This window comes from Leopardus geoffroyi, chromosome C3 (assembly GCF_018350155.1).
Source record: "Leopardus geoffroyi isolate Oge1 chromosome C3, O.geoffroyi_Oge1_pat1.0, whole genome shotgun sequence".
Classification (NCBI taxonomy): Eukaryota; Metazoa; Chordata; class Mammalia; order Carnivora; family Felidae; genus Leopardus; species Leopardus geoffroyi.
The window spans coordinates 120,406,178-120,419,432 of NC_059338.1; the positions used below are offsets into that span (position 1 = coordinate 120,406,178).

At 39.0% G+C, this 13,255-nt stretch overlaps 1 long non-coding RNA gene across 1 annotated transcript; it reads right to left on the reverse strand.

Moving 5' to 3' along the window:
* Window positions 1-4,589: 4,589 nt before the first annotated feature.
* LOC123585928 lies at window positions 4,590-13,177 on the reverse strand. Its single transcript, XR_006706492.1, has 2 exons — window positions 10,526-13,177; window positions 4,590-5,065 (listed from the first exon to the last, which is right to left on the reverse strand). It is a non-coding gene; the product is annotated as an uncharacterized LOC123585928 (long non-coding RNA).
* Between the last annotated feature and the right edge of the window lie 78 nt (window positions 13,178-13,255).

Below are 13,255 nucleotides of genomic sequence, written 5' to 3' on the forward strand. Positions count from 1 at the left end.
AAATCCATAAAAGATTTCTCCTGTGCACTCCTGGAAGACTGGAAGCCTTTAACTGAGAGTCCAGCACCTAATAGGAGGGGCTCAATAAATATTCACAGATAAATCGACCTCTGTGTATGTCAGGCACTTTGGATTATAAGAAGGAAAGTAAAAACTTAGGCTGCCTGAAGCAAAGGGAAGGTAAGAATTCACACAAAGGGACAGAGACAGAGACCCAGAGATGCAAACAGCTCTGGGGACCAACTTCTCCCTCCTTTCTTCTGGCCTTCAAGGTCTTTGTCTCAAAGATCCTGTGTGCTGTTTTCTTCCTTTTTCTCTGACTATTAGACAATCCTCTTTGTAGTTCTTTAGTTTAGTTTGTAAGGAAGTCTGCCTGATAGACTCACCTACTCATTATTATCTCTTTTGGGCAGAAATTTATATTCTAGGCCATTTCTTGCTCCAAATTTGAGTGTGTTCCCTGATCCATCCAATAAGTGCTCATTGGTAACTCAAAATACAATGAAGTGCTGCTTTTTTGACCAATGCATTAGTTCCTATGATATTTTACTTAAGGATCTAATTTGACTTGTATCAATAGCATAGACTTTGGCTATATCTCTGCCCAGGTCATTTCAGAACAAGTCTAACACTTTGCTTCCTGTCCTTGAAGAGCAAAGAAAAATTATATGAAATATTGACAGAATTTTTTTTAAGATTTTATTTTTGAGTAATCTCTATACCCAATGTGGGGCTCGAACTTACAACCCCAAGAATAAGAGTCACATGCTCTAATGACTGAGCCAGTCAGGACCTTTCATTGAGAATCTTTTTAAAAGAAATATAACAGAAATCCAAATGTGCCAGAATATCAAACACTGAAGAAAGAAGTTTGATCAACACCAAAAAAAAAAAAAATGAAATAATCCAATTAAAAATGGGCAGAGGACCTGAATAGACATTTTTCAAAAAAAGACATATAGAGGGCCAATAGACACATAAAAAAATGTTCAACATCACTAATCATTAGAGAAATACAAGTCAAAACCATAATAAGATCTCACCTTATGCCAGTCAGCACGGTTTGTATCAAAAAGTCAAGAAATAACAAACATTGGCAATGATGAAAAGGGAATCCTGGTGCACTATTGGTAGCAATGTGAATTGGTTCAGTCACTTAGAAAACAGGGTAGAAGTTGGTTATTCAAGAAATTAAAGATGGAAATATCATACAACACAGTAATTCTACTTATGGGTATGTAACAAAGAAAACAAAAACACTAATTCAAAAAGATATATACACTACTATGTTTATTGCAGTGTTATTTACAATCGCCAAAGATAATGGAAGCAACCTAAGTGTCCATTGATAAATAAATGGACAAAGAAGATGCAGCATATATATACAATGCAATATTACTCAGCCATAAAAAAGAATGAAATATTGCCACTTGCAACATGTATGGACCCAGAGAGCATGTTAAGTGAAATAAGTCAAACAGAAAAGACAATTACCATATTATTTCACTTATATGTGGAATCTAAAAAACAAAACAACTTGTGATGAGCACTGAGTATTGTATGAAAGTGATGAATCACTGAATTCTACTCCTGAAACTAATATTGCATTGTATGTTAACTAACTAAAATTCTTTTAAATGTTTATTTATTTATGAGGCAGTGTTTATTTAAATGTTTATTTCTTTATTTTTGAGAGAGTGAGAGGCAGAGATTGAGAGCATGAGTGGAGGAGGAGCAGAGAGAGAGAGAGAGAGAGAGAGAGAGAGAGAATTCCAAGCAGGCTCTGCACTGTCAGCGCAGAGCCCAACATGGGGCTCAAACCCATGAACTGTGAGATCATGACCTGAGCCAAAATCAAGAGTTGGATGCTCAACAAACTGGGCACCCCTTAACTAGCTAGAATTTAAATAAAAATTTGAAAATATGAATAAATAAATAAATAAATAAATAAATAACAAAACAAAGAGAATGGAAATAGACTCATGAATACAGAGAACCTACTGGTGGTTGCCAGAGTGGTGAGGTAGTGGTGAGGGGATGGATGAAATAGGTGAAGGGGATTTTGTACAAACTTCTAGTCATAAAATAAGTCAATCACAGGGATGAAAAGTATAGCACAGGGAATATAGTCAATAATATTATAATAACTTTGCACAATGGTAGATGGTAACTACACTTACTGTGGTGAGCATTTCATAATATATAGAATTGTTGAATCACTACGTGGTACACCTGAAGTTAATATAATGGTGTATGTCAACTATACTTAAATTTAAAAAAAAAAGAAAGTAGTTTGAAAGTGAGTTGTTTCTCGTCAAAGATTAGAGTTGACACAAACCAAATTCATGCACCACTTACTTTGTATGAAAAATGTTTTTGACAGCTAACAAAGTGGTTAGGACTTTATTTTTAAAGTTAGTTATTTTATAAGTTAGGACTTATAAACTTTAAAGATTATAGAAATTTGATACACTGGTAGTAGTAGGTTACATTCTGAGACATATAGAAATAGCTTTGCCCTCGTGGTAAAAGAATGTGCCTTGTGATTAGACTCCAGAATAACAAACATGCCAGTGAAAGACAGAATATGGGCAAGAAATTCATTGTTTCCCCCCAAAAATGAAGCTGTTAATAAGATACATTTTAAGACATCAGGGATATGAGTATAGCTTGATAAGTGTTTATATTGGTTTTTCAGTTTGGCACCTACATATATGCTGTAAAAATTTTGACTTCTTGTCAAAGGCAAATTTACATACAATCTAAGCACATAGAGAATCTAGATTGCATATTCCCCCCACTTTAAAATGTTTATTTATTTTGAGAGAGAGAGAGTGAGCACGTGTGTGCATGTGAGCAGGGGAGTGGCAGAGAGAGAAAGGGAGAGAGAGAATCCCAAGCAGGCTCCATGCTGTCATCACTGAGGCTCAATCTCACAAACTGTGAGATCATGACCTGAGCCAAAATCGAAAGTCAGACACTTAAATGACTGAGCCACTCAGACACTCCTCTCCCTTCTTTTAAAGTGATGAAAACTTGCTATATATATTCCATAAAATCCTTTAGCAGGAAGTAATAATAAATAAAGTATAGGCCCATAAATAGGAAATATTCAGGAAATCCTGAAGAATATAATTTCACTTTCCCATATAACACACATCTTATGTAAAAGGATATTGGAATGGTGTTATGGATTAAATTGTGTCTCCTCCCCCTCAACAAAAGGTATGTTGGAGTCTTAAACCTCCATTACTCAGAATGTGATCTTATTGGAAAATAAGGTAGGTGCAGATATAATTAGTTAGGATGAAGTCATACTGGAGTAGTGTGGGCCCCTAATCCAATATGACTGATGTCCTTATAAAAGGGAGAAATTTGGACACAGACACACAGGGAGAACCCCCATGGAGACTGGAGTTATACCACCTCAAGTCAAGGAACTACCAGAAGCTAGGAGAGGGGCCTAGAACAGATTCTTCATTAGCTCCTTCAGAGACCCAGACAACACCTTGACCTTAGACTTCCAGGCTCTGGGGCTGTGAGGCAATGAAGTGTTGTTTAAGCCCCTCAGTTTGTGGTACTGCATTACATTCAAAGAATCCACAAGAATGTTAAGCTTGCATGCTGTGAAGGAGCAGAGTTGGACAATACCCAACACGTCTGTTAGAATGAACTCATTTATATAAAAGCTGAAAATCTGCTGTTGAAAAAGACACAGGAACACTGACTTCACTGGGATTCAAGTCTATAAAAACATGTAAACTGAGTGGCACATGACTAAAAACAGACTGAATCATGAAAGGGAAGGCACCACAAGGTAAAACAGAGTCTGGATCCTGAGCTGCCCATTGCTTGAAGGCCAAATGGCCCCGGTGCTGTGGAAGCATTCTAGAAACGTGTGTGTGTGTGTGTGTGTGTGTGTGGTGAAAACCTGTGCCTCTCATCGTTTTGGAGCACAGACAGCTCTTTAGTGGGTGGGACATTGCAATAGTGTGTAAGAGAAAGTGAGCACCTTTTTTCCTGACAGCATCACAACCTGTATGGGTTGAAGGAGGCCCACATTAAGGCCATGCAACTATCAGAGCTTAAACTGAAAGTCCCGGCAAGGTTGACAGTTCTCCAGTTATGTGAGTGGTTCCCAGCCCCAGGTGCAGTGGCAGCTGTCCCATTTCCTCACTGGTAGCAGGGTGATAGAAGGACACAGAGTCAGAGACCCCAGGGCTCCATTCATAACCTATGGAGGTTTCCCAGAAGGGATTTCTGGTTTCCCGTTCCACTAACAAACAGTAATAGTAAATTATGCCTAAGGAAATTTTTTTTTCAAATAAATTTAGGTACTCCTCATATCTGCAGAAATACTTGGAGAGAAAGAATCTATCTCAGACCAAACTTTCTGCATGTCTGTCAGTTAAGATTGGAGCATCAAAAAATTTAAACTTTAATATATATGTTTCCTGATTTATATACAAATTTGGATATAGCAATCTTACTACTATATGTTGAAAGTCAATTTATTATCTTTTATACAGATATAAAATTAATTATTTGAAGGAAAGTAACATTAAAAAAAAAAACATGTTACAACATAATGGCTACAGCAACTATTTTATTTACTCAGTAAATTAGGCCGAAAGGCAGGCAAATGAAAATGAAACGAAGCAAATACACTAAAGGCTTCCTCACTGGCATAATGGAAAAGGCTATGGAAACGCTTGAGAATGCTCCCCACAAAGTGTTGCTTGAGCTCTATTAGATCAGCTAGAAAAAAAAAATGGTGGAGTCTGCCAAGCTCTGACAGCTTTCTCTATTAGAAGGAAGCGTCAGAGACTCGTGTCTTCACAAACTCATTCCAGGACTGTCATTCCACAGTTAAAGGACCATTTATCTGCTGGATAGTGTCCATCTTGGAGATGTCACTATGGGTGTTCCCTGAGCTATACCTGGAAGAATCAGATATTCCACTGGGCTTGCAGCATGACCAATGTTTGTTCTGAAGTGAAAAGCCTCAACATGGTTGTTGGAAGTAGCCATATATTTACCTATGGGGTTTCACATTCCCATAAGCCTGGAAAAAATCCAATCGTTACATCATGAAATGGATTTCTGCATGGTTCAATCACTGAATTTTTAATAGCCTTAAGTAACATTTATTGAGCACTTGCCACAAGCAAGGAATAGTGTTAAGAATTTTGCGTAGATTATCTTTTTTTTTTTAGATTTTTAAAATTTATTTTGAAAGAGAGACAGAGACAGAGAGAGTGTGAATGGGGGAGAGGCAGAGAGAGAGGGAGAGAGAGAGACAATCCCAGGCAGGCTCCACACTATCGGTGCAGAGCCTGATGTGGGGCTTTAACTTACGAACCATGATCATGACCTGAACAGAAGTCAGATACTTAACCAACTGAGCCACCCAGGTGTCTCCTAGATTATTTCAGTCCTAAAAATAACTTTAACAAATAGGTACCCTTGTTATCTCCATCAAATTCATGAGGAAACTAAAGCCCATGGCAGCCAAGTATCTTAACTATCATCTCACAGGGAACGATAGCAGAGCTGGTGGTCACACTGGCAACCGGGCCAACCTTACACTCTTAGCTCCATCTTATGCTATCTGAGTCAGCCAGATGGAAGCTGATCCTCAAGTAAGGTCACGGCTTCAGTTTTGTTTGATGGGAAAATAGATCTTATTTTGAGTGTTTTTATGAGAGCAACCATCTATTGATTGCTTACTATGAGCCAGACGACACGAATGCTCTTTGTACATATCCCGTTTACTTCTGACCTCAACCCTCTACCATGTAGTATTGCACATTTTATACACAAAGGAACGGGACTGAATCACCAAGCACTTTTTTCAAAGTCACACAGTTGGAATAGAAGTCTCTCAGCCCAACTCTAAAGGCTATATACTACCTGCTCTAAACTTTCTTCTTTTATTCAAAGAATTTTATTTTTATTTGTTTGGTACTTTTTCTATTAATCCCTGCTGGTAATAATGATGCCTATGAAATGCCTTTTTCCTCAAAGCTGATATTTATGTTTTCATGTCATATCAAGACTAAGATAAGCTAAGAAAGTGTGCCCAGTAGTAATTTCCCACAGAATGGTCAATAAGTAAAACAAGTAAAAACTGTCATTCTGAAACAGATTGATCATCTCCCCTTTTAAAAAAAAAATGAAGGAGGGGCGCCTGGGTGGCGCCGTCGGTTAAGCGTCCGACTTCAGCCAGGTCACGATCTCGCGGTCCGTGAGTTCGAGCCCCGCGTCGGGCTCTGGGCTGATGGCTCAGAGCCTGGAGCCTGTTTCCGATTCTGTGTCTCCCTCTCTCTCTGCCCCTCCCCCGTTCATGCTCTGTCTGTCTCTGTCCCAAAAATAAATAAACGTTGAAAAAAAAATTAAAAAAAAAATGAAGGGAAAAATGAGAGAAAAGGGGAAGAAATCCTGAGTGTTTGGAGCTTGTCTCCAATATCACCTTGCCTAGGAGCTGTGGAATAATTCTGCTGGTTCCAATGGGAAGACCATGAGTGTGACTTATTTGACCAAAAATCACTTTTAAAATATACCTTTCAGTGCATTTTGCAGAAGGTAATGCAGTAAGGAAGCAATTGGATTTTATTTTATGGTTACATAAGGGTTTGTCTAGACTTTGAAGCAAATGGAGCAAAGGCTTGCTCTTCATCCATCTAGTCTTTATTGGTTTCTGTACTTAAAAATGACTTCACAGAATGATCACAGCATAAATTCTTGGGGGCATTACCCAAGAATGCGATATAGATGGTATCCTTGGCATCGGGTATCAGAAAGAGAGGAAAGGCGACAGATGAAGTCAGTCATAGCTGTTTGAGAACAGTAGCCTGATCTGATTTGGACTCATACTAAAGACTTTTCATTTTTGGTCTCTTTTGGGGTCCATAGTTCTTCTAATCATAGCTGATATTTTTTGAGTGCTTACTAAGCATGGTAGTATTTATCTTACATAGATTAGCTCACAAGAATCTTATGTGAAGGCTAGCATTATAATCCTCATTTTATAGATGAGGAAATAGAGATTTAAAGAGATTAAATAACTTGCCCCAATTCATGCAGCTAAGAGACAAAAAGCCAGGCAATGGATGTAGACAATCTAACTCCACACCCTGTTACGATCAACCACATTTGCCACACTTCTTTCTGGCTCATGCTGGTGCCAAAATCTTGTTTAAGGCCCTATCCAACTTTTAAGTGAGATTTGCAAATATTTATTTGTGCAAAATATGCCTCTATTCAACTGACAGGGAAGAAATGAATAATAAAATAGTAGAGAATGTAAAAATAATTTACATTTGAATTTGTTTAATGTGATAAAATTTACCATTTTAATCACTTTCAAATTTACAGTTCAGACATTCACATTGTCATGACTGTCATCAGCATCCATCTCTAGAACTCTTCATTACATATGACTTTAAAATACATTCATTCATTCATTCATTCAGTAATAGCTATTCAAAGTCTAGCTGAACCTCTGCTCTGAGCCAGACACTGTATTAGACAAAGCCCGGCCCACTTCATATTCTCACATTCTCCCACAAGGCTGGCCAGCCAAGCCTGGTGAGTCCTTTTCCTTGCTGCTTGGACCCCAAACACAGCAGTTTAGAGAAAGAACAGAGCTGGGGATAGGGAGTTGATACAGTCAGAGATGGCCATGCACCATCAAGTATCATTCTTCACATTATAGAGTGGAGAGCATGAACACAAAACTTGTATTTGCATCCCCTTTTTGCCACATTTGTGGGCACTTAGATATGTTTCCTAGTTCCTCTGCATCCCCAAGGCTTCATTTGTAACATGGAAATAATTTTTACTTTATTGCATTGAGAACAAGAGAGATAACACATGTATGGGAGAAGCTTTAAAAATAACTAGTGTGACAAGGAAAATAAACATTTATAATTCTCCCGCCACCTTTATGAAAAAGGAGATCTTGAAACTGGAGGCACTTTCCTTTGCTGGCTTTTTGCATGCTTAAGTGTAGTATACTATCAAGAGATGGTTTTGTGTGCACTTGTGTGCAAGTGTGTGTTCGTGTTCACATGTGTATGCGTGCGTGCATACACATACGAGTGTGTACATGTGTGATTTAGGAGGGAGGAGGAGGGGAAGATAGAACTAAATTACTGGTTAGAAAGAGAGGAGAAAATGAGGCCCCAGGGAGGCTTCAGGAATAGGGGACCGCAGTCCAGGGAGATTCAGAGCCCTTGAGGAGAAAAAGGATAGAGTTGGTGAGTCCCTTTTTTCTTGCTATGCACTATAGGCTAAAAATAATTCACTTCTGTTCTCTCTTTGATAGCTTTAAATACTTGTATTTTCTCTTTATTTTTGAGATTATATGCAAGGGGAGTGACGTTGAAAAGATGTAGCACTAAATTCTACTTCATTATTGGCTCCTGAAAGAACCAGGTAGCTCACCAAAACGGCTATAAATAAAGTATCTTATACATCATAAACACACGTATTGCCAGCCAGTGTGCATGTGTGTGTGTGTGTGTGTGTGTGTGTGTGTGTAACAAAAAAATTGTTTTGGAGCTCTACATATATGTGTTCCATGTACAGATCTCAGTGTTGAAAGGCATTATTCTTCCTGCCAGAACTTTCTGAGAATAGACTCCAGACAAAGCATGCAGACTTGAAACCTTTTAGAACGTAGAAACCCAGGTGCAGTGAAGGGAGGGATAGAAAGGACTGGTGACTGAGCGTTGGAGAGACCTGTCCTGGGTGGGCATGTTGACCTCTGCCAAATAAGCCAGAATCATCCTTCTAAGAGGAGGACCAAGAACTACACCTTCTCTAAAAACACTGGGGACATTTCTGCTCCCAAAGACAAAGGCGTGTGGAGAAAATCTTCAGACGCCTGGGGCCACCAGTTCGGACACCAGAGGCTAGAGTTTCCAGCCACCATAAAGGCGAGTATGCAGGAGGTGAATGCTACACTGGACCCACTCTCTCCATAGGTAACCATAGACTCCTGTCAGCTGAGAGCTGAAAGTTTGTTCCCAAACCCTTTCCAGGCATCTCTATTTACAAAACAAGTCCTTGATAGTGGGGCCATCAGGCTGATCTGCAGAATAGAAAATTCCATCAGATAGGCTGGATGTGACTTCAAGCCAATATGGTGTGGTTCTCTCCCCAAATCCCATACAAGGACCATCCTGACCCTAGAGTTGCACACACATAAAGGAAATTGAATGATTATTGGAGGACCATGAAGCTTTCAGCATCAGAGTTTTCAGGGTTCTCTTTTGTTTCATTCCACCAAACCAATAGTTAAAAATACTACATGAGAGGTAATGAACTACCTTTATTAACATATTTAAGCTCTATATTCCCTTGTAATAAAGGTAGGGATCAGGGACAGAGAGAGGAAAAAGAGAAAAGGGAAGAAACACAAATTAAATTTCCTCTTTTGGGGAGCCTGGGTGGTTCAGTCCATTGAGCGTTGGATTCTTTATTTCTTTTTAGGTCATGATCAAGCCCTGTGTTGGGCTCTGCGCTGTCAATGTGGAGCCTGCTTGGGATTCTTTCTCTCCCACTCTCTCTCCCTCTGGGTCCCTCAAAATAAATAAATAAAGTTTAAATAAATAAATACATAAAATACTTCTCTTATATTAGATTTTACCAAGTGAGCTAAAGAAACCTCCTGAAGCCTTCAAAGGCAGCATATTGTTAGGTGTAAAGTATACAGAAATTTTAAAATATTTTCCGACGGACCTTCCCCAATTGTGAAACCAATATTCTTTCTGTGCATTTTGTCTGCTATTGTGACCCTGGCAAAGGGTCCAGATGAATGTTGCTTCCAGAAGGAACACAGTATAAGGGAAGCTCGTTTCTGACCAACATAAAGTGGTGAGGAGAAAGGGAGCAAAGATGCAGGTACCGATGTCCCCGTTTCCTGCCCTCTCCACACACACACACAGTCTTTCAGGGTGAAATCTGGGTGATGAGGGAAAGCAAGGACTCCGGGACCTAGGATCAGAGGAGGTAGGCTGTCCCTGGGTGATTCCTCCTGTGTAACAGGAGAGTATAAGACTTTGCAACCAGAGGCAATGGTGGGAGCAGTTCAGCTATAGGCATCTCCAAAAACCAGGTGAAACATGTCTGCAGACACAGATTGGTGCAGGGCCAGCCACTCCACAGCAGAGACCAACAAGGTAATCTAGGGGACATCTTACCCATCCTGGCCTACTTCCCCATACCTGGGCACTATCTGTGTGGGCTGATGTGGAGGAAGAGATAAGAAATCTTAAAAACCTGCTTAAACCAGAGTATATTGCAATGCCATTTAGTGACAGGTTTGAGTTTTCAGCCACCCTGCCACCATTCCACGTAGGATTGGAGATGAGCATGGTCTTAAGGAAGATGAGATCGGCTGTAGCAAATAGAACTATGTTGTCTTTGCCCACCAGGTATGGAGGCATGTAGGAAACAAGGCTTCTTCTCACCCTCCACCTACTCCACTTATTTCAGATCTAAGACAAAATTTACTCACCTTCCACCCAACACACTTGTACCAAACACCAGCTACATACACAGTGCCCTGTGGTCGAACACAGGCTGCCCTCCAGAAGCTTCCAGTACTGTTAAGGAAACAGACACCATCACAGTTATGGCACCAAGTGAAGGAGGTCATTGATGTCAGAAACCACAAAAGCACAAACTCTCCTGGATGAGAGATTGGAGTCAGTGATAAGAGCTGATGTTAGAGCCCGGCATCCAAGAACGGTTCAGATTTCACAATTAGGGATGGAAAGAAAGGACATTCTGGGCAAGGAGAATAATCACCAGGGCCCAGAGGCTGGGCCAGTAAACTTTTGACTGTCCACAGTTTATTCTCATCTGGGTTTCCCATGTTAAGTACAACATCTGTATTATTTTCCCATTGCTGCTGTAACAAATTGCCACAAATTTAGGGGCTTCAAATAACACAGGTTTGTTGTTGTAACTTTCCAGAGGTCAGAAGTCCAAAATGAGTCTTATGAGACTAAAATTAAGGTGTCAGTGGGGCTGGTTCTATCTAGATGCTCAAGGGGAGATTCTGATTTTTGTCTCTTCCAGCTTCTAGAAGCTGTCAGCATCCCTCCACAGTACTCTAAACTCTGCTTCTGTGGTCCCATCTCCTTCTGCTTTTGACCTTCATGCCTCCCTCTTATAAGAACCCTTGTAATTACATTGGACCCACAGGATAATCTCTTCACCTCAAGATCTTTAATACGATCACATATGTAATGTTTATTTTACCATGTAAGGTAATGTATTCACAAGTTCTGGGGACAAGGAGGCAGGCATCTTTGGAAGGCCATCATTCTGCCTGCTATAATATCATGTATGTTTCCTCCCTTCTTCTAATGGAGTATGATAACTGGCATAGGACTTTTTTAGTAAAATGCAAAAGAGAAATTTGAATATATTTTTTTAAATGTAAACATGCTAATACCAGTTATGATATCCATTAAGGTGATACAGACTTTATTTAAAACTAATGATCGTCCTCAAAGAATAAATATAATCAGAATTCTCAATATTTGATATGAAATTATACTTCTCAAACTGGGGCTACCAGGATCCCAGGAGGTACACCTGATGACCAGAGGTGATAAGTTGCAAGATAAACATTCCAAGAGTGCTGATTTACTAATTATAAGCCAGTTAAAATATTTTATAATTAAAGACGAAATGTGGGTATAATACAGAGGAGAATGTAGAATTTGAAAACATTTAATAAAAAATGAGACTTTAAAGAAGCAATAGTATGTTTCAAAGTGTGCCTGAGTACTGCAGATACGCTTCTCTGCTTTAAGGGCTATTTTGATGGAACATTTGAAAAGCACTTGTATAAATTAGGATAACTTGTGGCACATTACAAATATGACAAAAACTTTCTCAAAAAAATCAAGACAATAGTATCTCCTGGTTAAATTTAATTTTAGCCAAGAGTGAAATAAATGTTTTCATTGCAGTATTTGGAGAGATCATCTGTTATGTACCAAGCACATAATAATTCACCTATATATAGAATTCAGTTGTTGATAAGTTTCTGATTCAGTATATAACTGAAAACCAATATGTAAAAATATGCACAAATTAAACTCTTCATTTTATATGTAGAAGAGGTCCACTCAGCAATTGACCTGGGGTAGGTTTACTTTTAATTTACAAACACAATTCTAGTTAAGATTGGCTCTAGGGGTTCTATACCCAAATCAATAAACGGTGAGTTAGAGGAGAAGCCTCATTCCAGAAAACTAAGAAAAATTGATGGCACAGTTAACAGAGTAACACAGACAAAATTTAAAAAGTATTTTTGAGCACCTCCTATACACCAGACATTACCTCATATAATAATCACAATCCTGAGTATTACCCTCTTTTGATAGCCAGGATCAGAGAGATGAGAAGTGCGGGGCCTTGAAACAAATCGGACTCCAAAGCTTGTGATCTTTCTGCTACATAAAACTCAGCGTGTTTCTTTAGTAAAGCAGGTGAGGGGTGTAAATGAGTTTAGAGACTTTTCTAACTCAAGTAACATAGGAGTTTTATTCCATGCAGTGTAGAACTTGAGGTTCGTGTTAAATTTGGCTTTCCAGAATAACTCATCAGCCAAAAATCCATTGCATAGTCCAGGCACACAGCTAAATCCAGAACTGCCATAGGAGTGGAAGATTTTGATTTCATATATTTACTTTTCTTCTTATCTGTAAGGGTATAATTTACCTTTCTAAGATTGAAATTACTCTTTTACTTGTGGGTACCACTTGAATTCCGTTTTTTAAAATATAAAATGGACTTTTGTTTTATTCCCAAGGAGTATATATTGATTCAGCATGTACACCTTTCTCCGCCTTGCTGCTTTTAGTGTAACCAGTTCTTCTCTCCCTTGCAGGATTCATTCTCATATGAGAATGAGATTCATTCATTCTTCATCACTCATGAAGATTACATGAGTGTTCAGAAAGCACTTAAAACAGCACTTGGCAAATAGTAAAAGACCTTCCAGGTTTTTCCTTTTATGAAAACTCCTACAGTTATGAGTAGCCAATTATGATAGCTTATTATTAATTAATTAATATAAGTTATAAAAGTACACATTTGCTCTGCACACCTGGGTGGCTCAGTTAAGTGTCCAGCTCTTGGTTTCAGCTTAGGTCATGATCTCACGGTTTGTGGGTTCGAGCCCTACATTGGGCTCTGGGTTGACAGCACAAATTCTTTTGCCCCTCCT